The following is a 25,572-nucleotide window of genomic DNA, read 5'->3' on the forward strand; positions in this document are numbered from 1 at the left end:
TTGGAGAATTAGCGCCAGGCACTAATGCTTTAGACTGCACACAAAATTCGTGCTCACTGCTCAAAGAAATGATTGGAGCGCGAATTCAAATCTTTAAGCCCAAGCTCATTGGCGGTACACTCAAAGGGTGGATCAATATCAGGTGCAGTCTAATCGCAAGTCATGATTGCCATAGGCTTTTTTCAGTTCTTAAAGGGGAGGTTCATTGATGCTACAGAACCTTATTCTCAGCCTTGCTGGCTGTGCAGCTGCCTCATTCAGCAACAGCAGGCCAAGGAGAAGGAGCAGCCAGACCAGGAGAAGGAGGAGAGTGGTGGTCACCTGACCAGGAAGAGGAGGAGGAAGAGAACGCTAGGCCACCACCACCAACTCCACCATCATCACAACAACTGAGGTGCCTGGAGAGAGAGGACAGAGGAGGAGAAGGAGAAAGGAGGCCAGCAACAACATCAACCAGGGGAGAGGCCTTTCCCATCACTGCCTCCCCAAATTGGCCTCCATTTCAGGAGAGGGAGAAAGGGGAGAGAAACCATCAACCACCAACTGTTCGGAAGGAGGGAAGAACATCATCTTTTGAACATCTACAGGTGGGTGTTATTTGGTGCACTCTCCCAAAGACTTTGTTTTGCAGGTGGGGGGAGCAAAGAAGAAACAAGGCCGGAACATCAAGGGGTGTCTGTGTGTGTGTGTGGCTCTTGCTAGAAACTAGGCCACACACACCACTAATAAGCACCCCTTCTATTGCCTGACCTGGGACAGCTGGAGCTGCCTAGGTGAAGAGTCCAATCCACTTTAACATCGTTAAGACCTGGTGTGGGACTGAGCCTGGGGCATCTCCAGCTTTCCCAGATGAAGACATCTTCTCCCCCTGCCAGAAGACCATTAAAGACTTTAAATTTCCATCGGAGAGTGCACCCCTGCCGACACCCACCCACCCACCATCCTGAGTGGCGACCCTGCCCTTGCGGCCTCCCTCCTTCCCACCCCCCCTTCTCTCTCTCTCTTTGTCTCTCTCTGCCTCTTTCTCTGAGGCACCTCATTTTCATCCATATTAATTAATTGCCTATTGAGCAGAGGGGAGAAGGCCCCTCTCCCAATTCTAATCAATAAGGGGAGAGGTGTGCCTTCAATCTAAACAGCTCCCTCTGCTCAAATAGAAGACATACAAATAACTGAGGCCATTAACACCTTCAGGCCTGTGACTTGGGGTGAGAGTAGCCCTTTTTTAAAAACCAGCACCCCATAATGGCGACTGCATCTTCGCCGGTGACGGGGCCAGCCAGGACTTATGCGGGAGTGGCAGCCACAGCCACAGCTGCTCCCGCTGCTTCTACTGCCCCGTCACCATTCAGACTCATCACAAAAAAGCTTGGGGTGAAGAGCTACACTCACCCCAACATGACTATTGAGGCCTGCGTTAAAGCCATGGCTGGGGTTGTCGGCCCCTCAGCCATCGTCGCGGCCTCAAAAATGTATGGGAAGGCTGTGTTCTTCCTGGGGTCGGAGCGGGCGGTGTCCCTGGCCGTCGCCAAGGGACTCACTGTGGGCGGGACCTTCCTGCCGGTGGATCCTCTCGAGGCCACCGCGCAGAGGATTGTCATCTCAAACGTCCCGCCCTTTGTTCCTGGTGAGCTCCTCCTCCCCCATTTACGCCAACTTGGGGAGGTGAGGTCGGGGATCACGCCCATCCCGCTCGGCTTCCGGGAGGCCAGCCTTCGCCACATCTTCTCCTTCCGGCACCAGCTGTTTATCCAGCTGGCGCGGGAGGAGGACACCGACGGGGCGTTCGTCGTCCTCCATGAGGGGACCGCCTATCGCGTATTTTGGACGTCGGACGGTGTGCAGTGCCACGCCTGCAAGGAGATGGGGCACGTGCGGAAAAACTGCCCCACCTCCAAGGCCGCCAGATCGTCTAGTGCGGCCGAGGCTGGCGCCACCGCCGCTCCCCCCCCCGGATCTGCCCGCGCGTCACGAACATCTGATGCGCGGTCGACGTCGGGGGCCGATGCCACCAAGGCCTCCGGCAGGGGGGAGGGAGCGCGTCCAGCCAGAAAGAAGGCGCGGCAAAAAACTAAACACCTTAGGGCGGGTCCCCCCGTGGAGGGCCAGCCCTTGCCCCTTGAGCCCCTTACACCCGCGCTCCTCGCGGAGTTGATCAGGGCGGACAAGGGCGGAAGGGGCCTCGTGCCCGAGCCTGTGGCAGTGACCGCCATAGCGGAAACGCCAATACCTGCAGCCAGGCTCGGGACCGGGGAACCCGACAAACCTGGTCCGCCGGAGGGAGCAGAGGAGGAGGCCCCTGCAGACATGGAGGTCTCCCTCGCTCCCTCCGCGCTGAAAAGAAGGCGTGACCCCCTGGAAGAGGAGGAGGACCGGGAGGAGGAAGGTCCCTCTGAGCAGGGGGAGTCGTCGCCCGCCGCGGGTACTGCGCACCCCCCCCCCCGCTGTCATCATCACCAGTGATCGGCAGGGGTCGCCTGTCCCTCGGGAGGCTGAGGCAGATGTGTCTGTCCGGCACATGCCTCCCGGGGATGGGGACGAGACCCTGCCCATGGGGGTGGGCGCGGAACAACCCGCGGCGGAGACTGACATTTTATCTGTGCCATTATCCCTCGCCGGGTCGGGCGGCCTGGGGTCTGGGTCGGGCGAGCTCGAAGAAAATGAGCTCGCCCAATGCGACCCGGACATTTCCCAGGGGCTGCTCGACCTGGTCGAGGTTTTAATTCAAAACACCCCATCCGCAGGGTCGGAGGTTGGTGGCAGGGAGGAGGAAGGCCCCCTGGCTGCATCTCTGGTGCCGGACGTACTGGAGGAGCTGGGAATTGTTCTCTCCCCAGTTTCTCTGGTCGTTCTGGTGCCTGAGGCGGAGGGGGACTCCGAACCGCCGCCGTCTTCTGGCCCAGCGCCCCTAGAGGAGCCCAGGGAGGAATCCTCTACCGCCGATCCTGGGGGTGGGATCCGGGTGGAGATGGGGCCGGCTAGTGCGGCCGAGCTGTTCGCTGCGCACTGCGTGATGGACGGGTCGGCCGCTGGTGACGACCCCCTGGAGGAGGATGGGGACTCGGTGATGGGCACGGAGGACGATTTGGACTCCATCCCCGACGAGGCGCTGGACGACCTCGTGCCCCTTGCCGAGTCTCCCCTCATTCCCGTAAGGGAACTCCGGGACTTTATGGCCACGTGCCTGGGTCAGCACAATGAGATCCAGCTGGCCCTCGACAGGTGGTCGGAGCTGGCGCTGCTCATCGTGTCCGTCCGCGCCGCTATTAAAATCATGGGCGCGGACGAGGGCGTGAGCCCGCTCGAGCTGCGCCGGCTCAGAACGTTCCTCACTGGGCTGCTGAGGAAGTGGCGGCTGACTAGCGGCTGTGCTCCCTCCCCCCGTTAAGGTGTAGGTAGAGGTTGCACTATGCTTCTGACATGAAGATAACCATAGCCAGCCTCAACATCAACGGCAGCAGGGAGGCGCGCTGCAGATTCAATAACTTCTCGGTCCTTCGGGACGGGAAGCATGCGGTGTGCTTCCTGCAAGAAACCCACACCGTTCCGGGAGACGAAGCCACGTGGCTCCGTGAGTGGCAAGGAGGGGTCAGCATGAGTCACCTCTCCAACAATTCCAGCGGGGTGGCTATCTTGCTGGCCCCGCATTTTCTGCTGGAGATCTTGGGGATCAAGGAGCACGTGCCGGGCCGCTTGCTCCAGGTCACTGTTCGCCTGGGGGGCGTGCTGCTCCATCTAGTGAATGTGTACGCCCCCCAGACCGGTGCGCAGCAAGTGCGCTTCTTCGAAGAAGTGTCCGCTCTTTTGGGCTCCGTCGACGTGGGCGAGTGCGACATCCTCGGGGGGGATTTTAACTGCACCCTCGAGGTGAGGGACCATTCGGGTCCCCCGCAAAGCCCGGCGGCGATGGAGAAGTTGAGGGACCTGGTCGGGTCCTTCGACTTGGTGGACTTCTGGCGAAATCTCCACCCCGACTCCAGCGCCTTCACTAGCGTGAGGTCTGGGGGAGGAAGGTCCAGAATCGACCGCCTTTACATTTCCCGGGCGTACGTCTCCTGCGTTCCGGCAGCTTCCATGCGGACGGTGCCGTGCACGGACCACCACCTGGTGTGGGCGGAGCTTGCTCCGTTGCGCGCGCGGGGGGGGTCCGCGCACTGGCATTTTAACAACCTGCTGCTGGAGGACGCGTGGTTCCGGGATTCGTTTCGTCGGTTCTGGGCCGACTGGAGAAGGAAGCGGGGGTGCTTCCCCTCCTTGAGGCTATGGTGGGACGTGGGCAAGGCTCACGTCCGTCTCTTCTGTCAGGAGTACGCGAAGGGGTCGACCAAGAGGCGGGAGGCCCGGGTCGGGCGGTTGGAGAAGGAGGTGCTCGACCTGGAGTCCCGTCTCGGTCAGGTCGTCGAGGACCCGGCCCTGCGGAAGGTGTACGAAGAGAAGAAGGGCGCGCTGAAGGACCTGCAGCTCGTCGGATCCCGAGGCGCATATGTGAGGTCGCGGATCCAGTTCCTGCGGGACCTGGACCACGGCTCCCCCTTCTTCTACTCACTGGAAAAAAGACGAGGGGTCCGTAAGCAGCTCTTTCGGCTGCTGGCCGACGACGGATCTCTGGTCTCGGATCCAGAGGGAATCAGCGTGGAGACCTGCGCCTATTATGGGGCTCTGTTCTCTCCGGATCCGTCCTGCGAGGATGCGCGCAGAGTTTTGTGGGAGGACCTGCTGAAGGTTGGCCCGGAGGGCGCCAAAAAATTGGATGCTCCGCTAAGCCTGGCGGAGCTGACCAGCGCCCTCCGCCAGCTCTCCAGGGGAAAGTCCCCGGGCCTGGACGGGCTGACCGTGGAGTTCCACAGGGCGTTCTGGGACGTCTTGGGGGGCGACTACGCGCGGGTCCGGGGGGAAAGTTTGGCGACCGGGGAGATGCCCCTCTCTTGGTGCAGGGCGGTCATCGTCCTGCTGCCTAAGAAGGGCAATCTCCGCCTTCTTAAGAACTGGCGCCCAGTCTCCCTCCTCAGCATGGACTATAAAATCTTTGCCAGGGCTATGTCTGCTCGCCTTGGCACCGTGCTGGCCCACATGATCCACCCCGACCAGTCCTACACGGTCCCGGGCCGGACCATCCACGATAACATCCATCTGGTCCGGGACCTGGTCCACCACACCCAGAGGGCTGGTCTGTCGGTCGCCTTCCTTTCCCTGGATCAGGAGAAGGCGTTCGACAGGGTGGATCACGAGTATCTCTTCGGGACTCTGCCCGCATTCGGGTTCGGGACGCATTTCATCGCCCGGATCTGACTTCTGTACGCCGCCGCGGAGTGCCTGATTAAAGTTAATGGGTCCTTGATGGCGCCCCTTTGCTTTGGGAGGGGGCTGCGTCAGGGATGCCCCATGCCCGGTCAGTTATACGCCGTTTGCGTGGAGCCTTTCCTGCGCCTCTTGCGGAAGAGGTTGTTGGGACTGGCTCTGCAAGGGCTGGGTGTGGAGGTGGTCCTCTCGGCTTACGCCGATGACGTGCTCCTCACGGTCACGGATCCCGCTGACTTGCGGAGGATGCGGGAATGCCAGCAGATTTACTTTGACGCATCCTCCGCCAAGATCAACTGGGAGAAATGTTCCGGACTCCTGGTGGGTCAGTGGCGGGTGGACTCCCTGTCGGAGGAGTTCAGGCCTTTCGCCTGGAGCACCACGCACCTCCTCTATTTGGGAGTCTACCTTAGCCCTGCCGAGGACGCCTGGCCGGCGAACTGGCAAGAGCTGGAGGCCAAAGTCACCGCTCGCCTATGACGCTGGACAGGACTGCTCCGAGTGTTGTCCTACAGGGGTCGAGCACTGGTCATAAACCAGCTGGTGGCCGCCATGTGGTACCGGTTGGTCACTTTGATCCCTCCCCCTGCGTTTGTCGCCAAGATGCAGAAGAAGCTCATCGACTTCTTCTGGGACAAAAGGAAGCACTGGGTCTCTGCCGCGGTTCTTTGTCTCCCGCTTAGGGAGGGCGGTCAGGCGCTGGTGTGCCTTCGCACCCAGGCTGCGACTTTCCATCTTCAGACGCTGCAGAGATACCTGTACGTCGAGAATCCTCCGAGATGGTGTGCGCTGGCGACGTATTTCTTCCGCCAGCTGCACGGCCTCAACTACGACACGCAGCTCCTGTTTGTGAAAGTGGGCGGCACGCGTGCCAGCCTGCAGGAGCTGCCTGTCTTTTACCAGGAACTGCAATGTGTTTGGAACTACGTCGCTTCCAGGCGGAGCTCTCCCCCGTCAGGAGCGGCGGCTCTCATTCGGGAGCCACTGCTCAGGAATCCGCACCTCCACGACTGTGGGTTCGGGTGGCTGGCGGAGCGCAGGGCTGTGCCTGGCAAGGTGACCAGAGTCGGGGAGCTGCTCGATGGCGGAGGAGTGGGCTGGATGGTGCTGGAGGAGCTAGCGCGGCGCCTGTCCTGGGCCAACGTCCGGCTCGCGGTCAAAGCCATCGAGTCGGTGAAAGTGGCACTGGGCCCCGGCTCCACTAGGTGTATCGAGGCGGCTCAGGCACGTGGGGCGATCCCGTCCGAGCTTACCCCCGTTCGGACGAAATTCCTCATCGGCGCCCGGCCCCGAAACTCCCCTTGGGAACCGGCACCTCACAACTTGAGCCGTCTCGAGGAAATACCCTCCGTGCCTTTTCATTCCGCGCGGAGGGGTTTCCTGTACGGGCTGCTCCTGCACACTCTCCACTTTGCCATCTTCGTCTGCCATCCGGACACGCCTTGGCGTGGCGTCTTGCCGACCGGCGGTGGCGGAGGTCCCCAATGGAAGGCTCTCTACACGGGAGTCCTCCCTTGTTCCATCGGGGACTTGGCCTGGAGGGTGTTGCATGGAGCGGTCCCACGCAATCTGGTTTTAAATAGGTTCACGGACTCCCAGGCTGCCTGCATTTTTTGCGGCCTGGAGGAGTCCGTGTTTCACGTTTACATAGAATGTGAGAGGTTGCAGCCCCTCTTTCATTACCTGAAGGGGCTGCTCCTCGATTTTTGGTTGCACTTCAGTCCCACGCTCTTGATCTATGGTCACCCGGTGCGGAGGGGAGCGGGCAGGTTGGAGGACCTCCTTGTGGGCCTGCTCCTGGGCCTGGCTAAAAAAGCCATCAATTGGTCCAGGCAGCGGGCGGTCGAGGGGGTCGTCCAGCCAGATTGCCTGCCTCTCTTCCGCGGCCATGTTCGCGCCCGGGTGGCCCTGGAGATGGAGCACGCGGTGTCTGCCGGCACGCTTGAGTATTTCCGCGACCGGTGGGCGCCGCGGGGACTGGAGTGCATCATCAACCCGGACCACAAAATTTTAATTTGATTTGTTTAAGTTTTATTTGAACTTTTGTTAATTTACAGTCAATTTGTTTAATCACCAACCAAAAGAGTACACTCAAAGGGTGGATCAATATCAGGTGCAGTCTAACCGCAAGTCATGATTGCCATAGGCTTTCTTCAGTTCTTAAAGGGGAGGTTCATTGATGCTACAGAACCTTATTCTCAGCATTGCTGGCTGTGCAGCTGCCTTAGCAAGGAGAAGAAGGAGCCAAGGAGAAGGAGAAGGAGAAGGAGGAGAGTGGTGGTCTCTTTGACCAGGAGGAGGAGAAGGAGACCAGACTGCAAGCCACCACCAACATCAACAACCAATATCAACAGCTGCAGCAACTGAAGTGCCTGGAGAGAGAGGACAGGAGAGGAGAAAGAAAAAGGAAGGCCCACAAGAACAACACCAACCAGAGGAGAGGCCTTTCCAACACTGCCTCCCCAATTGGCCTCCATTTTGTGAGAGGGAGAGAGGGGAGAAAAACAACAGAACAGAAAAACATCAACTCTTTGGAAGGAGGGAAGAGCATCATCTTCTCAACATCTACAGGTGGGTGTTATTTTGGTGCACTCTCCCAAAGACTTTGTATTGTAGGTGGGGGGAGGAAAGAAGAAAAGAAGAAGGCCGGAACTTCAAGGGGTGTGTGTGTGTGGCTCTTGTAAAACACTAGGCCACACACACCACGAATAAACACCCCTTCCCATTGCCTGACCTGGGACAGCTGGAGCTGCCTAGGTGATGTCACCACTTAATTGAACATCGTTAAGACCTGGTGCAGGGCTGAGCCTGGGCATCTCCAGCTTCCCAGGTGAAGACATCTTCTCCCCGCCACCAGAAGACCACCAGCAGAGACTTTAATTTACATCGGAGAGTGCACCCCTGCCAACACCCACCCACCCACCATCCTGAGTGGTGACCCTGCCCTTGCGGCCTCCCTCCTTCCCACCCCCTCTCTCTCTCTCTCTCTCTCTCTCTCTCTCTCTCTCTGTCTCTCTCTGCCTCGCTCTCTAAGAGGCACCTCAATCTGTTTTATATTAATTACCAATTGAGCAGAGGGGAGAAGGCCCCTCTCCCAATTTCAGTCAATAAGGGAGCGGTGTGCCTTCATTTTAACAACTCCCTCTGCTCAAGAGAGGAAAAAAAAAACCCGAGGCCATCATTACCATCTTTAGGCCTGTGGCTTGGGGTGAGTGTAGCTCTTAGAACCACCCAATGATGGCGACCACATCTTCGCCGGTGACGGTGTCAGCTAGGATATACGCGGGCGTTGCAGCCACATCCACAGCTGCTCCTGCTGCACCTGCTGCCCCGTCACCATTTAAATTAATAACGAGAAAACATGGGGTCAAGAGCTATATTCACCCCAATATGACAATTGAGGCCCCTCAGCCATTGTAGCAGCCTCAAAAATGTACGGGAAGGCTGTGTTCTTCCTGGGGTTGGAGCAGGCGGTGTCCCTGGCCATCAAAAAGGGGCTCACTGTGGGCGGGACCTTCCTGCCGGTGGACCCTGTTGAGGCCACCGCGCAGAGGGATGTCTTTTTGAACATCCCACCCTTTGTTCCTGGTGAGCTCCTCCTCCCCCACCTACGTCAACTTGGGGAGGTGAGGTCGGGGATTACGCCCATCCCGCTCGGCTTCCGGGAAGCCAGCCTTCGCCACGTCTTCTCCTTCCGGTGACAGCTCTTCATCCAGCTGGCGCGGGAGGAGGATACTGACGGCGCGTTTGTGGTGCTTCACGAGGGGACCGCCTGCCGCGTCTTCTGGACATCGGACAGTGTGCGGTGCCACGCCTGTAAGGAGGTGGGGCACATAAGGAAAAACTGCCCTGCCTCCAAGGCCGCCAGATTATCTAGTGCGGCTGAGGCTGGCGCCGCTGCCGCTCCTCCCCCCGGGTCTGTCCGCGCGTCAAAAACAACAGATGCGCGGTCGACGTCGGAGGCCAATACCATCAAGGCCTCCGGCAGGGGGGAGGGAGAGCGTCCGGTCGGAAGGAAGGTGCAGCACAAAACTAAACACCTTAAGGTGGGTCCCCACATGGAGGACATTCAGCCATTGGACCTTGCACCCCTTACACCCGCACACCTCGCGGAGTTCGTTGGGATGTATGAGAGTGGGAGTGGCCTCGTGCCCGAGCCTGTGGCCGCAACTGCCGTTGCAGAAAAATCAAGACCTGTGGCCGAGCTTGGGCTCGAGGGGCCCAAGAAACCTGCTCCACTGGAGGGAGCAGAGGAGGAGGCCTCGGCAGACATGGAGGTCTCCCTCGCTCTGTGTCCCCCTGTACTGAAAAGAAGGCGCGACCCCCTGGAAGAGGAGGAGGACCGAGAGAAGGAAGGTCCCTCCGAACAGGGGAGTTGTCGCACACCGCGGGTACTGCGCTCCCCCCCCCCGCCGTCACCATCACGAGCAATCGGCAGGGGTTGCCTGTCCCTCGGGAGGGTGAGACAGATGTGTCTGTCCAGCACGTGCCCCCCGGGGATGGGGAAGAGACCCTGCCCATGGGGGGGGTTGCGGAACAACCCGTGGAAAATAACAATAATATATCGAAACTGTTATTCCTCGCCGGGTCGGGCGTCCTGGGGACTGGGGTGGGCGAGCTCGAAGAAGCTGGGCTCGCCCAATGCGACCCAGACATCTCCCAGGGACTGCTTGACCTGGTCGAAGTTTTAATTGAAGATACCCAGTCTGCTGGGTCGGTGGCTGGTGGCAGGGCGGAGGAAGGCCCCCTGACTCTGTCTCTGACGTCGACGCTGGACGTGCTGGAGGAGCTGGGAATTGTTTTCTCCCCAGTTTCTCTGGACGCTCCGGCGTCTGAGGTGGAGGGGGACCCCAAACCGCCGCCGCCTTCTGGCCCGGCACCCCTGGTGCAGCCCAGGGAGGACTCCTCTGCCGCCGATCCTGGGGGTGGGATCCGGGCAGAGGCAGGGCCGGCTGGTGCGGCCGAGCCGTTCACTGCACCCTGCGCGACGGACGGGTCGGCCGCTGGTGACGACCCTCTGGAGGAGGACGGGGACTCGGTGATGGGCGTGGAGGATGATTTAGACTCCGTCGCCAGCGAGGCGGTGGATGACTTCGTGCCCCTCACCGAGTGTCCCCTCATCCCCGTCGCGGAACTCCGGGATTTTATGGCCACGTGACTGGGTCGTCACAATAAGATCCGGCTGGCCCTCGACAGGTGGTCGGAGCTGGCGCTGCTCATCGTGTCCGTCTGCGCCACCGTAAATATCATGGGCGCGGACAAGGGCGTGAGCCCGCTCGAGCTGCGTCGGCTCAAAACGTTCCTCACTGGGCTGCTGAGGGAGTGGCGGTTGCCAAGTGACTGCGCTCCCTCCCCCCATTAGGTGTAGGTAGAGGTTGCACTATGCTTCTGACATGAAGATAACCATAGCCAGCCTCAACATCAACGGCAGCAGGGAGGTGCGCCGTAGATTCAATAACTTTTCAGTCCTTCGGGACAGGATGTATGTGGTGTGCTTCCTGCAAGAAACCCACACCGTTCCGGGAGATGAGGCCACGTGGCTCCTGGAGTGGCAAGGAGGGGTCAGCATGAGTCACCTCTCCAACAATTCCAGCGGGATGGCTATCCTGCTGGACCCGCATTTTCAGCCGGAGATCTTGGGGGTCAAGGAGCATTTGCCGGGCTGCTTGCTCCAGGTCACTGTTCGCCTGGGGGGCGTGCCGTTCCATCTAGTGAACGTGTACGCCCCCCAGACCGGTGCGCAGCAAGTGCGCTTCTTTGAAGAAGTGTCCGCCCTTCTGGGCTCCGTCGACGTCGGCGAGTACGTCATCTTCGGGGGGGATTTTAACTGCACCCTCGAGGCGAAGGACCGTTCGGGACACCCGCGAAGCCCGGCGGTGATGGAAAAGTTGAGGGACCTGGTCGGGTCCTTCGACTTGGTGGACATCTGGCGAAATCTCTATCCCGACTCCAGCGCCTTCACTAGCGTGAGGTCTGGAGGTGGAAGGTCCAGAATCGACCGCCTTTACATTTCCCGGGCGTACTTCTCCTGCGTTCCGGCGGCTTCCATGCGGCCGGTGCCGTGCACGGACTACCACCTGGTGTAGGCGGAGCTCGCCCCGCTGCGCGCGCGGGGTGGGGGCACCTACTGTCATTTTAACAACCTGCTGCTGGAGGACGGGCGGTTCTGGGTTTTGTTTCGTTGGTTCTGGGCCGACTGGAGAAGGAAGCAGGGGGGCTTCCCCTCCTTGAGGCTATGGTGGGACGTGGGCAAGGCTCACGTCCGTCTCTTCTGTCAAGAGTATGCGAAGGGGTCGACCAAGAGGCGGGAGGCCCGGGTCGGGCGGTTGGAGAAGGAGGTGCTCGACCTGGAGTCCCGTCTCGGTCAAGTTGTTGAGGACCCGACCCTGCGGAAGGTGTACGAAGAGAAGAAGGGCGCGCTGAAGGACCTGCAGCTCGTCAGGTCTCGAGGCGCGTGCGTGAGGTCGCGGATCCAGTTCCTGCGGGACCTGGACGCTCCTCCTTCTTCTACTCGCTGGAAAAAAGATGAGAGGTCCGTAAGCAGCTCTTGGTTCTGCTGGCCGACGACGGATCTCTGGTCTCGGATCCGGAGGGAATCAGCACAGAGGCCCGCGCTTATTATGGGGCTCTGTTCTCTCCGGATCAGTCCAGCGAGGATGCACATAAAGTTTTGTGGGAGGACCTGCTGAAGGTCGGCCCGGAGGGCGCCGAAAAATTGGACGCTCCACTAAGCCTGGCGGAGCTGACCGGCGCCCTCCGCCAGCTCTCCAGGGAGAAGTCCCCGGGGCTGGACGAGCTGACCGTGGAGTTCCACAGGGCATTCTGGGTTGTCTTGGGGGGCGACTACGCGCGGGTCCTGGGGGAAAGTTTGGCGACCGGGGAGATGCCCCCCTCTTGGCGCAAGTTGGTTTTTGTCCTGCTGCCTAAGAAGGGCGATCTCTGCCTCCTTAAGAACTGGCGCCCGGTCTCCCTCCTCAGCACGGACAATAAAATCTTTGCCAGGGCCATGTCTGCTCGCCTTAGCACCGTGCTGTCCCACATGATCCACCCCGACCAGTCCCACACGGTCCCGGGCCGGACCATCCACGACAACATCCATCTGGACCGGGACCTGGTCCACCATTCCCAGAGGGCTGGTCTGTCGGTCGCCTTCCTTTCCCTGGGTCAGGAGAAGGCGTTCGACAGTGTGGATCGCAAGTATCTCTTTGGGATTCTGCGCGAATTCGGGTTCGGGATGCATTTCGTCACCCGGATCCGACTTCTGTACACCGCTGCGGAGTGTTTGATTAAAGTTAATGGGTCTTTGACGGCGCCCCTTCGCTTTGGGAGGGGTGTGCATCAGGGATGCCCCATGTCCGGTCAGTTTTACGCCGTTGGCGTGGAGCCTTTCCTGCGCCTCTTGCAGAAGTGGTTGTTGGGACTGGCTCTGCAAGGGCTGGGCATGGAGGTGGTCCTCTCGGCTTACGCCGATGATGTGCTCCTCACAGTCACAGATCCCGCTGACTTGTGGAGGATGCGGGAATGCCAGCAGATTTACTCGGACGCATCCTCCGCCAAGATCAACTGGGAGAAATGTTCCGGACTCCTGGTGGGTCAGTGACGGGTGGACTCCCTGCCGGAGGAGTTCAGGCCCTTCGCCTGGAGCACCACGCACCACCTCTATTTGGGAGTCTGCCTTAGCCCTGCCGAGGATGCCTGGCCGGCGAACTGGCAAGAGCTGGAGTCCAAAGTCACCGCTCGCCTAGGACGCTGGACAGGACTGCTCCGAGTGTTGTCCTATAGGGGTCGAGCGCTGGTCATAAACCAGCTGGTGGCCACCATGTTGTGGTATCGGTTGGTCACTTTGATCCCTCCCCCTACGTTTGTCGCCAGGATGCAGAAGAAGCTCATTGACTTCTTCTGGGACAAAAGGAAGCACTGGGTCCCTGCCGCGGTCCTGTGTCTCCCGCTTAGGGAGGGCGGTCAGGCGCTGGTGTGCCTTCGCACCCAGGCTGCGACTTTCCGTCTTCAGACGCTGCAGAGATACCTGTACGTCGAGAATCCTCCTAGATGGTGTGCGCTGGCAACGTATTTCTTTCGCCTGCTGCATGGCCTCAACTACGACACGCAGCTCCTGTTTGTGAAAGTGGGTGGTACGCGTGCCTGCCTGCAGGAGTTGCCTGTCTTCTATCAGGAACTGCTATGGGTTTGGAATGACGTCGCTTCCAGGCAGAGCTCTCCCCCGCCAGGAGTGGCAGCTGTCCTTCGGGAGCCGCTGCTCAGGAATCCGCACTTTCATGACCGCGGGTTCGGGTGGCTGGTGGAGCGCAGGGCTGTACCTGGCAAAGTGACTAGAGTCGGGGACCTGCTTGATGGCGGGGGAGTGGGCTGGATGGCGCTGGAACCCCGAAAAAGATGCCCCCTACACATTGGCGACCGCGGCAGGACTGGAGGCAGTTCTTGATATGATAAGTGGTCTGGATCTGGAGAAAGCATCAGCTCTTGTTTCTCTCGTTTTCAGTATGTGGGTAGCCCTGCGGATGTTAGCGGTAGCGTGTAGGCTGACCTATCATGGTATAGGTGGCTGGGTTAAGGAGGGTGAGATGAGGGTGCAGGAGGAGGTTAAAGAGGCCAAGAATCGGGAGTCCCAGTTGGAAAAATGCCAGGTGGAGGTAGAACGCCTCATAAGAGAGGTGAATAAGGCCAGAGATAGTGGGATGAGGGTGCGGGAAGAGAATGCATGCCTCACACTAAAGGTGACGAAATGCCAGGCATTTATAGGGCGCCTTGTGCAGGAAGTCACAGAGGCGAGGGACAGTGAGATGAGGCTCCAGGAGGAAAACGCACACCTCATCCAAGAAGCTAGCGAGGGCAAAAGCCACGCGAGGAACAAGATAGAGTTCCTAAAGTGCCAAATTTACAGTTCAAAGAGGAACGAGATGAGACTGCGGGAAGAGAATACCCGCCTCGCCTCAGAAGTAACAGAGCAGGAGGAGAAGGTTAGGGAGGTAAAGGCAGCTTATAAGCTGGCCTGCGACCAAAGGTTTAGTGGAGCAGATCATACCCCATGTAACAGAAAGATAGAGAGTTTGGGTATGGAGTTAAGGAGGACTAAGCTGCTTAAGCAGGGGAACAGGGAAGGAGAGTTCTGGGACCCCTGTAGAGCAGGTCCGGTAGCAGAAATCCGGGATAAGGGAGGCACACGGGATAGTTTTGGCCCCAGACCAAAGGCAGGTCCAAGTCCAAAATTCCCCATTTAAAGCCACCCGGGTAAGAGAACATGAGTTTGCTGACCAGACAAGTTCAAGTTCACAGCCTGTAAAGACAGGCACTGTTGCATGTTTCCAGGGAAAACTTGTCCAGCCCACAAATTGGGACACTTCCCTGCCCCAGTGGAACCTAGGTTTTGGCCAAAGTTTAAATTTGAACAAGTTATATGGCTCAGAAACAGAGAGACAGCAACCTGAGATTAGAAATCTGCAGGCTGCTGCAAATCCATTCACAGAGACTGCTCGCGCAGGCGCGGTTCCCCAGCCTGTGACCCAAGCGGCTCCTTTTCAGTTTTCCCGCGCAGGCGCAGTCACGCGCCTGAGGGGAGAGGTTTGCCAACACCAGGTTCGCACAGGTGCAGTCACGAACTTGGAACCCCCAGCGGCTCCTGTCCTCTGTAAGGCCACGCGCGCAGGTGCAGTGGGCCATTTAAAGGTCCCCGCTTCCCAAACTATACATGCAGGCGCAGTAGCCTGCTTGGAAGACCCAATGGTTCTTCCTACCTTTTCCAAGGAAACTGAACGCGCAGGCGTGGTTGCCTGTGGTAGTGTAGCGGTTCCCCAGCCCTTTGAAGAAGTGGTTTGCACAGGCGCAGTTGCCTGCGGGACCCCAGCGGCTCCACATCAGTTTTCCCACGCAGACGCAATCGCCTGTTTGAAGCCAGAGGCTTCACAGCCTCTGCCATGGGACTCCGGGGAGGAGATTCGCGCAGGCGCAGTTGCCTGCGGGACCACAGCAGCTCTTTTTCGGTTTCCCTGCGCAGTTGCAGTCGCCTGCTTGAAGCCAGAGGCTTCACAGCCTCTGCCGAGGGACTCCGGGGAGGAGGTTTGCGCAGGCGCAGATGCCTGGTTGAATACAGAAGCTTCACAGCCTCTGCCGAGGGACTCCGGGGAGGAGGTTTGCACAGGCGCAGATGCCTGGTTGAATACAGAGGCTTCACAGCCTCTGCCGAGGGACTCAGGGAGGAGATTCACGCAGGCGCAGTCACCTGTTTAAAGTAACAAGCTTCCCAGCCCACTTCTAGAGTGGTTCCCCTCATGGTGTGGGACCCTGGGGAGGCAGGGATAGAAATTCCTCTTGCAGGGGAGCTGGTAACAGGTTTTGGACATGGGGAGGAAGATTTCCAGCCACCAGCAGCGGGTGGTGAGGGAATACCTGCCCCCAGTACAGGAGTGGGTAGGGAAAAGGAGACAAACCAGGAGTACCGGCAGGCTGCCAGGTATATTATACAGTCCGAGCTGTTTGCACCAGGGGGAGAATGTTCCCAGCCAGCTAGGGCTGTGACCCAGGCTCAGGGTCCACCAGCCAACATTTCCCCCACAGAGACGCCCCTCAGAAAGTCTCAGTGGGTCCGCAAGCCCAAGAAAAGATGGTCACCAGAGTACCTGCCACAAAGAGCAATCTCCCGAACCGGGGAGAAGCCAAAGAACAGAGGTCCCCAACCAGCAGCCATAAGCTGCGAGGGACCAGAGGCAGGAGGCAGTCCAGCTTCGCTGCAGCCAGCAGTAATCTGCGACAGTGCCAGAGATTAGCCTGGCCGCCCGGAGACGGGTGGCATTTGTATTATAGCTTTGGATATAGCGTGCTTTTAAGGTGAATTATAAGTTTTGATATAACTAGTTTTGTAGTTTTAAGTTTATAGTTTAAGTTTATAAGTGTGCCAAATGTTTGTATTTTGGCCCAAGGTCGAGGGACCCGACCATGTCTCCACCTAAGGCAGCAGGTCAGTGAGAGACCTGGCTGCATGTCCTTTTAAGTTTTTTTCAGGAGAATGAACCAAGGAGCAGCCCTGTTTGCCCAGCCTGAGCTGGGCATCGAATGAAGATATGGATACAGAATGTTGGGGATCACCTCGCCACTGGACAAATCCAGAAGGAAACCCCACAGCGACCTTCGGGAGAAACCGGACAGGGTCCGGAGGAACTTGCTTACTCCTCCTACGTGGAAGAGATGGCCCCAGCTGGGTGGGACATGACCCCCCACCCAGCACTATCCGGACCGAAGTTCACTTGCGGGAGACCTCGCTGTTGAGGAGTCATGGTGGAGAAGCGCGGGCGCCTTGCCAAAGGGACACGTTCCCCGGGAGTGGGTGGTGATGGCCCGGGAAAGATTGTAAAGGGGAGGGGGAGACCCAAGAGTCGCGTGGGCGTGTTTGGGGAAGGGAGCAACTCACCTGAGGCCCAAGGGATAAGTTAGAGTGTGGGACCAGGGAGAGCCGCCACACAGGCACCCATATTCTCTCCAGCCAGTCAAGGGAAGACGGGAGGGGGAGGGACTGGGAGTCGCGATCCTATACTCCCCGGTCTCGGTCTGTGCCAAGGTAAATTTAAACATGAGGGGTACCCCGCCTCCACAAAGGGACAAGGGAATGGCTTGAGGCTGGCAGAGCAGACTGTTCTGTAAAGTCCATTCTGCATGTTTTAAAAGTTTAAGACCATTCAAGGGGGGTGGAAGGAACATTTACTGCCCGGGTGGGAGGAGCAATACCCACGCGAATTTTGCAACCCATCATTGGCACGTGATGGTTGGGGTTTGTTTAAGCATGTTGTTCAAGATTTTTTTGTATTTTGTGTTACAGCCCCAAGTTGCACAGAGGCGTAGGATCCTCTCCGTGCTTGGGATCATTTTGTGACAACTCCCAAGTTGAGCAGAGGCGTAGGACCCTCTCCGTGCTTGGGATCATTTTGATTACATTGTATAACTAAGATTGCAACATTTTGTAATAAGTTGTAATGTAACAAGTGATTGTAAATTTTGATTGCATTGTATAATGTAACAAGTGATGCAGGGGTATGAGACCTCTTATTGTAAACTGATGTATCTGTAAGATGCCTACCATACCATGGTTTTTTCTCGAATTTGAGGGGAATAGACGGGTTGGGGGATAAGTGGTAGGTAGCTATAGGTAAACACAGGGGATGGTTGTTTGTCGGGGGTCAGAAAATTTTGCTCATTCCTTCGAGTGGATACTACAATCAAGTTGGAAGTATCCAAAGGGAGGAATGTAGGGGTTTGCAAAAATCCCCTAAATCCCTGAAGATCGGAAAATATTGGTCCACATCGTGGACGAAGAATTGCGTGATTTGAATTGTCTCAACATCAGGACTTTAAGATTAAAATGGTACCTCTGAGTTTTGAACTGTGTATATTGCAAAGAGGTTTGAAAATGGCTGTCAAAAAGGCATGGCCAAAAGACAAAAGAAAGCAGCTCGAGGTGTCTGTGTAAGTGGGAGGATCAAGCAGTGGCAGTCAGACCTCTTAATCAAACCAGGGAGTTTCCCTTCCCTGCTGACAATCGATGTTTATTTATTGAAACTGCAGGATGTTGACATAAAGGATTAGCTGCATATCTCTAAACCGCCGAACAAGGGGCTCTGTTTACACAGCAATCCAGCCCATTGAAAACCCCTTACACACATAATGAGACACATCGAAACTCCGGAAAAGGACTTTTGAAAGATTACAGTTTGGAATGAATGGGTTTTGAATCACCCATTATTCAGGTGTGTTCCCTTTGGTTAGCCCAGAAACTCCGGATGTAGGCGGGAACACTTCGGCCCCAGAATGTAGACACATTCAAACTACTCCAAGCTTTATTTGAATCAGCCAATCACAGCCTTTCTCTTGTGTATTCGAACTTTGGGCGCGAATTTTGCACACAGACCCTTTCAGCGCAAAACAGCAGGAGCTGGCAGGATATAAAGATAGCTCTTGAGAAGCTATCTCTCTCTTACTTCCTTGGACCACAGGTGAGCAGGTTTCTGACTCCTCAGCAAGGCAATCTAGTAAGGAGTTAAAGGGGGGTGGTAACTTAAGGGAAATTGCTAAGATTGTTTAATTAACATTGTAGCCATTTATCCCTCGTTTTTGCCATCTGTCTTCCCCCATTTAAGCAATTGTACAGTGGTTACTAAAATCGTGTGGTATAGTTTTCAATAGTTTAATAAAAGCTGATTTTCTCACATCCAGACCAGTTGTCCGTTTTTGATATATCATTAATTATAAGTTCTTCAGTCAGAACTGGAAGGTGGGGTTTAGCGATTCGAAACCGCTGTTTGGGCTTGGTCAGAGGTGCAGTGGCAAAAAGCTGCTTGACCAGGTAAATTACCGTAAACCAGGTAAAGGAAGGTAAATTACCGTAAACCCCGACCAAGATGCCCCCCGACAGCAGTCAAAGCCATCGAGTTGCTGAAAGTGGCACTGGGCCCCGACTCCACTAGGTGTATCGAGGAGGCTCAGGCACGTGGGGCGATCCCGTCCGAACTCACCCCCGTTCGGACGGAATTCCTCATCAGCGCCCGACCCCGAAACCCCTCTCGGGAACCGGCGCCTCACAACTTGAGCCGTCTTGAGGAAATATCCTCCGTGCCTTTTCATTCCGCACGGAGGTGTTTCCTGTACGGGCTGCTCCTGCACACTCTCCACTTTGCCATCTTCGCCTGCCGTCCGGACATGCCTTGGCGTGCCGCCTTGCCGTCCGGCGGAGGCGGAGGTCCCCAATGGAGGGCTCTCTAAGCGGGAGTCCTCCCTTGTTCTATCGGGGACTTGGCCTGGAGGGTGTTGCACGGAGCAGTCCCGTGCAATATGGTTTTAAGTAGGTTCACGGACTCCCAGGCCGCCTGCCTTTTTTGCGGCCTGGAGGAGTCCGTGTTTCATATTTATACAGAGTGTGAGAGGTTGCAGCCCCTCATTCACTACTTGAAGGGGCTGCTCCTCGATTTTGGGCTGCACTTTAGTCCCACGCTCCTGATCTTTGGTCACCCGGTGCGGAGGGGAGCGGGCAGGTTGGAGGACCTCCTCATAGGGCTGCTCCTGGGCCTGGATAAAAAAGCCATCAATTGGTCCAGGCAGCGGGCGGTCGAGGGGGTCATTCAGCCCGACTGCCTGCCTTTCTTCCGCGGCCATGTTCGCGCCCGGTGGCCCTGGAGATGGAGCACGTGGTGTCCATCGGCACGCTTGAGTACTTCTGCGACCAGTGGGCACCGCGGGGACTGGAGTGCATTATCAATTCGGATAACCCAATTCTAATTTGATTTGTTAAGTTTTATTTAAAGTTTTATTAATTTACAGTCAGTTTGTTTATGTACTTAATCAAAAGAGTACACTCAAAGGGTGGATCAATATCAGGTGCAGTCTAACCGCAAGTCATGATTGCCATAGGCTTTTTTCAGTTCTTAAAGGGGAGGTTCATGATGCTACAGAAACTTATTCTCAGCATTACTGGCTGTGCAGCTGCCTTAGCAAGGAGAAGAAGGAGCCAAGGAGAAGGAGAAGGAGAAGGAGGAGGAGGAGGAGGAGAGTGGTGGTCTCTTTGACCAGGAGGAGGAGAAGGAGACCAGACTGCAGGCCACCACCAACATCAACAACCAATATCAACAGCTGCAGCAACTGAAGTGCCTGGAGGGAGAGGACAGGAGAGGAGAAAGAAAAAGGAAGGCCCACAAGAACAACACCAACCAGAGGAGAAGCCTTTCCAACACTGCCTCCCCAATTGGCCTCCATTTTGTGAGAGGGAGAGAGGGGAGAAAAACAACAGAACAGAAAAACATCAACTCTTTGGAAGGAGGGAAGAGCATCATCTTCTCAACATCTACAGGTGGGTGTTATTTTGGTGCACTCTCCCAAAGACTTTGTATTGTAGGTGGGGGGAGGAAAGAAGAAAAGAAGAAGGCCGGAACTTCAAGGGGTGTGTGTATGTAGCTCTTGTAAAACACTAGGCCACACACACCATGAATAAACACCCCTTCCCATTGCCTGACCTGGGACAGCTGGAGCTGCCTAGGTGAAGTCACCACTTAATTGAACATCGTTAAGACCTGGTGCAGGACTGAGCCTGGGCATCTCCAGCTTCCCAGGTGAAGACATCTTCTGCCCCCCACCAGAAGACCACCAGCAGAGACTTTAATTTACATCGGAGAGTGCACCCCTGCCAACACCCACCCACCCACCATCCTGAGTGGTGACCCTGCCCTTGCGGCCTCCCTCCTTCCCAGCCCCTCTCTCTTTCTCTCTCTTTGTCTCTCTCTGCCTCTCTCTCTAAGAGGCACCTCAATCTATTTTATATTAATTACCAATTGAGCAGAGGGGAGAAGGCCCCTCTCCCAATTTCAGTCAATAAGGGAGCGGTGTGCCTTCATTTTAACAACTCCCTCTGCTCAAGAGAGGAAATAAAAAAAAACCGAGGCCATCATTACCATCTTTAGGCCTGTGGCTTGGGGTGAGTGTAGCTCTTAGAACCACCCAATGATGGTGACCACATCTTCGCCGGTGATGGGGTCAGCTAGGACATACGCGGGTGTAGCAGCCACATCCACAGCTACTCCTGCTGCTCCTGCTGCCCCGCCACCATTTAAATTAATAACGAGAAAACATGGGGTCAAGAGCTATACTCACCCCAATATGACAATTGAGGCGTGCGTCAAAGCCATGGCTGGGGTTGTCAGCCCCTCAGCCATTGTAGCAGCCTCAAAAATGTACGGGAAGGCTGTGTTCTTCCTGGGGTCGGAGCGGGCGGTGTCCCTGGCCATCGAAAAGGGGCTCACCATGGGCGGGACCTTCCTGCCGGTGGACCCTGTTGAGGCCACCGTGCAGAGGGTTGTCGTTTTGAACATCCTGCCCTTTGTTCCTGGTGAGCTCCTCCTCCCCACCTACGTCAACTTGGGGAGGTGAGGTCGGGGATTACGCCCATCCCGCTTGGCTTCCGGGAAGCCAGCCTATGCCACGTCTTCTCCTTCCGGCGCCAGCTCTTCATCCAGCTGGCGCGGGAGGAGGATACTGACGGCGCGTTTGTGGTGCTTCACGAGGGGACCACCTACCGCGTCTTCTGGACATCGGACGGTGTGCGGTGCCACGCCTGTAAGGAGGTGGGGCACATAAGGAAAAACTGCCCCGTCTCCAAGACCGCCAGATTATCTAGTGCGGCCGAGGCTGGCGCCGCCGCCGCTCCTCCCCACGGGTCTGTCAGCGCGTCAAAAACAACAGATGCGCGGTCGACGTCGGAGGCCAACGCCATCCAGGCCTCCGGCAGGGGGGAGGGAGAGCATCCGGTCGGAAGGAAGACGCAGCGCAAAACTAAACACCTTAAGGCGGGTCCCCTCGCGGAGGACAGTCAGCCTTTGGACCTTGCGCCCCTTACACCCGCACACCTCGCGGAGTTAGTTGGGATGTATGAGAGTGGGAGTGGCCTCGTGCCCGAGCCTGTGGCCGCAACTGCCGTTGCAGTAAAATCAAGACCTGTGGCCGGGCTCGGGCCCGAGGGGCCCAAGAAACCTGCTCCACCGGAAGGAGCAGAGGAGGAGGCCTCAGCAGACATGGAGGTCTCCCTCGCTCTGGGTCCCTCTGTACTGAAAAGAAGGCGCAACCCCCTGGAAGAGGAGGGGGACCGAGAGGAGGAAGGTCCCTCCAAACAGGGGGAGTTGTCGCACACCGCGGGTACTGCACCCCCCCCCCCGCCTTCACCATCACGAGCAATCGGCAGGGCTCGCCTGTCCCTCGGGAGGGTGAGACAGATGTGTCTGTCCAGCATGTGCCTCCCGGGGATGGGGAAGAGACCCTGCCCATGGTGGGGGTCGTGGAACAACCCGTGGAAAATAACAATAATATATCGGAACCGTTATTCCTCGCCGGGTCGGGCGTCCTGGGGACTGGGGCGGGCGAGCTCGAAGAAGCTGGGCTCGCCCAATGCGACCCAGACATCTCCCAGGGACTGCTTGACCTGGTCAAAGTTTTAATTGAAGATACCCAGTCCGCTGGATCGGTGCCTGGTGGCGGGGAGGAGGAAGGCCCCCTGACTCCGTCTCTGACGTCGACGCTGGACGTGCTGGAGGAGCTGGGAATTGTTTTCTCCCTGGTTTCCCTGGACGTTCTGGCGCCTGAGGCGGAGGGGGACCCCGAACCGCCACCGCCTTCTTGCCCGGAACCCCTGGTGGAGCCCAGGGAGGACTCCTCTGCCGCCGATCCTGGGGGTGGGATCCGGGCAGAGGCAGGGGCGGCTTTTGCAGCCGAGCCGTTCGCTGAGCCCTGCACGACGGACGGATCGGCCGCTGGTGACGATCTCCTGGAGGAGGACGGGGACTCGGTGATGGGCACGGAGGATGATTTGGACTCCGTCGACAGCGAGGCGGTGGATGACCTCGTGCCCCTCACGGAATCTCCCCTCATCCCCGTTGCGGAACTCCGGGATTTTATGGCCACGTGCCTGGGTCGTCACAATAAGATCTGGCTGGCCCTTGACAGGTGGTCGGAGCTGGCACTACTCATCGGGTCGGTCCGCGCCGCCGTAAACATCATGGGCGCGGACAAGGGCGTGAGCCTGCTCGAGCTGCGTTGGCTCAAAATGTTCCTCACTGGGCTGCTGAGGGAGTGGCGGTTGTCAAGTGACTGCGCTCCCTCTCCCGTTAGGTGTAGGTAGAGGTTGCAATATGCTTCTGAGATGAAGATAACCATAGCCAGCCTCAACATCAACGGCAGCAGGGAGGCGCGCCGTAGATTCGATAACTTCTTGGTCCTTCGGGACGGGAAGTATGCGGTGTGCTTCCTGCAAGAAACCCACACCGTTCTGGGAGACGAGTCCACGTGGCTCCTGGAATGGCATGGAGGGGTCAGCATGAGTCAGCTCTCCAACAATTCCAGTGGGGTGGCTATCTTGCTGGCCCCACATTTTCAGCCGGAGATCTTGGAGGTCAAGGAGCATGTGCAGTGCCGCTTGCTCCAGGTCACTGTTCGCCTGGGGGGCGTGCCGCTGCATCTAGTGAACGTGTACGCCCCCCAGACCGGTGCGCAGCAAGTGCGCTTCTTTGAAGAAGTGTCCGCTCTTCTGAGCTCCGTTGAGGTCGGCGAGTGCGTCATCCTCGGGGTGGGGGGTGGGGGGGGGGTGGGGGTTTTAATTGCACCCTCGAGGCGAGGGACCGTTCGGGTCCCCCGCGAATCCCGGCGGCGCTGGAGAAGTTGAGGGACCTGGTCGGGTCCTTCGACTTGGTGGACGTCTGGCGAAATCTCCATCCCGACTCCAGCGCCTTCACTAGCGTGAGGTCTGGGGGAGGAACGTCCAGAATCGACCGCCTTTACATTACCCGGGCGTACGTCTCCTGCGTTCCAGCGTCTTCCATGCGGCCGATGCCGTGCACAGACCACCACCTGGTGTGGGAGGAGCTCACTCCGCTGCGCGTGCGCGGGGGGGGTCCGCGTACTGGCATTTTAACAACCTGCTGCTGGAGGATGTGCGGTTCCGGGATTCGTTTTGTCGGTTCTGGGCCGACGTGAGAAGAAAGCAGGGGGGCTTCCCCTCCTTGAGTTTATGGTGGGATGTGGACAAGGCTCACGTCCGTCTTCTGTCAGGAGTACGCGAAGGGGTCGGCCAAGAGGCGGGAGGCCCGGATCGGGCGGTTGGAGAAGGAGGTGCTCGACCTGGAGTCCCGTCTCGGTCAGGTCGTCGAGGACCCGGCCCTGCGGAAGGTGTACGAAGAGAAGAAGGGCGCGCTGAAGGACCTGCAGCTCGTCGGGTCCCGAGGCGCGTACGTGAGGTCGCGGATCCAGTTCCTGCGGGACCTGGACCGCGGCTCCCCCTTCTTCTACTCGCTGGAAAAAAGATGAGGGGTCCGTAAGCAGCTCTTGGTGTTGCTGGCCGACGACGGATCTCTGGTCTCGGATCCGGAGGGAATCAGCGCGGAGGCCCGTGCCTATTACGGGGCTCTGTTCTCTCCAGATCCGTCCAGCGAGGATGCGCGCAGAGTTTCGTGGGAGGACTTGTTGAAGGTCGGCCCGGAGGGTGCCGAAAAATTGGACGCTCCGCTATGCCTGGCGGAGCTGACCGGCGCCCTCGGCCAGCTCTCCAGGGGAAAGTCCCCGGGCCTGGACGGGCTGACCATGGAGTTCCACAGGGCATTCTGTCATGTCTTGGGGGGGCGACTACGCACGGGTCCTGGGGGAAGGTCTGGCGACCGGGGAGATGCCCCTCTCTTGGCGCAGGGCGGTCATTGTCCTGCTGCCTAAGAGGGGTGATCTCCGCCTCCTTAAGAACTGGCGCCCGGTCTCCCTCCTCAGCACGGACTATAAAATTTTTGCCAGGGCCATGTCTGCTCGCCTTACCACCGTGCTGGCCCACACGATCCACCCCGACCAGTTCTACACGGTCCCGGGCCGGACCATCCACGACAACATCCAGCTGGTCCGGGACCTGGTTCACCATTCCCAGCGGGCTGGTCTGTCAGTCGCCTTCCTTTCCCCGGATCAGGAGAAAGCGTTCGACAGGGTGGATCACGAGTATCTCTTCGGGACTCTGTGCGCATTCGGGTTCGGGACGCATTTCGTTGCCCGGTCCGACTTCTGTACGCCGCTGTGGAGTGTCTGATTAAAGTTAACGGGTCTTTGACAGCGCCCCTTCGCTTCGGGATTTGGCATGTGGCGTTGGATTTGCCTCGCCCCGGCGATAATGCTCTAGCGCCCCATTAACGCCATCTGCTGCCGCTAACGAGAGGTGCTAAAGTTTTGTATTTTTCCCCCATGGAATCTTACAGCACAGAAGGAAGCTATTTGGCCCGTCAAGCTGGTGCTGGCTCTATGAAAGAACTGTCCAATTTAGTCCCATACCCCAGCTTTTTCCCCATAACCTTACAAAGTAGTCCTTTTCAATAGCCTTTTGAAAGTTCCTATGGAATCTACTTCGACTACTCTTTCGGGTAGTACGTTCCAAATCTTAGCAACCCTGCATGTGAAAATAATTCTGCTAATTTTCACTCTGGTTCTTTTGCCAATTATTTTAAATCTGTGACCTCTGGTTACTGACCCACTTGCTGGAGGAAACAGTTTCACCCTACTTACTCTATCAAAAGCCCTCATAACTTTGAATACTTCTATTAAATCTCCCCTTAACCTTCTCTGCTCTAAGGAGAGCAATCCCAGCTTCTCTAGTCTCTCTACATAACTGAAGACCCTTAAACCTGGTATCATCCTAGTAAACCTCCTCTGTACCCTCTCCATGGCCTTGACATTCTTCCTAAAGTGTGGTGCCCGGAACTGGACACAATA

This window comes from Somniosus microcephalus, chromosome 6 (genome assembly GCF_052327205.1).
Source record: "Somniosus microcephalus isolate GS21.2 chromosome 6, FLI_Smic_1.0, whole genome shotgun sequence".
Taxonomy (NCBI): Eukaryota; Metazoa; Chordata; class Chondrichthyes; order Squaliformes; family Somniosidae; genus Somniosus; species Somniosus microcephalus.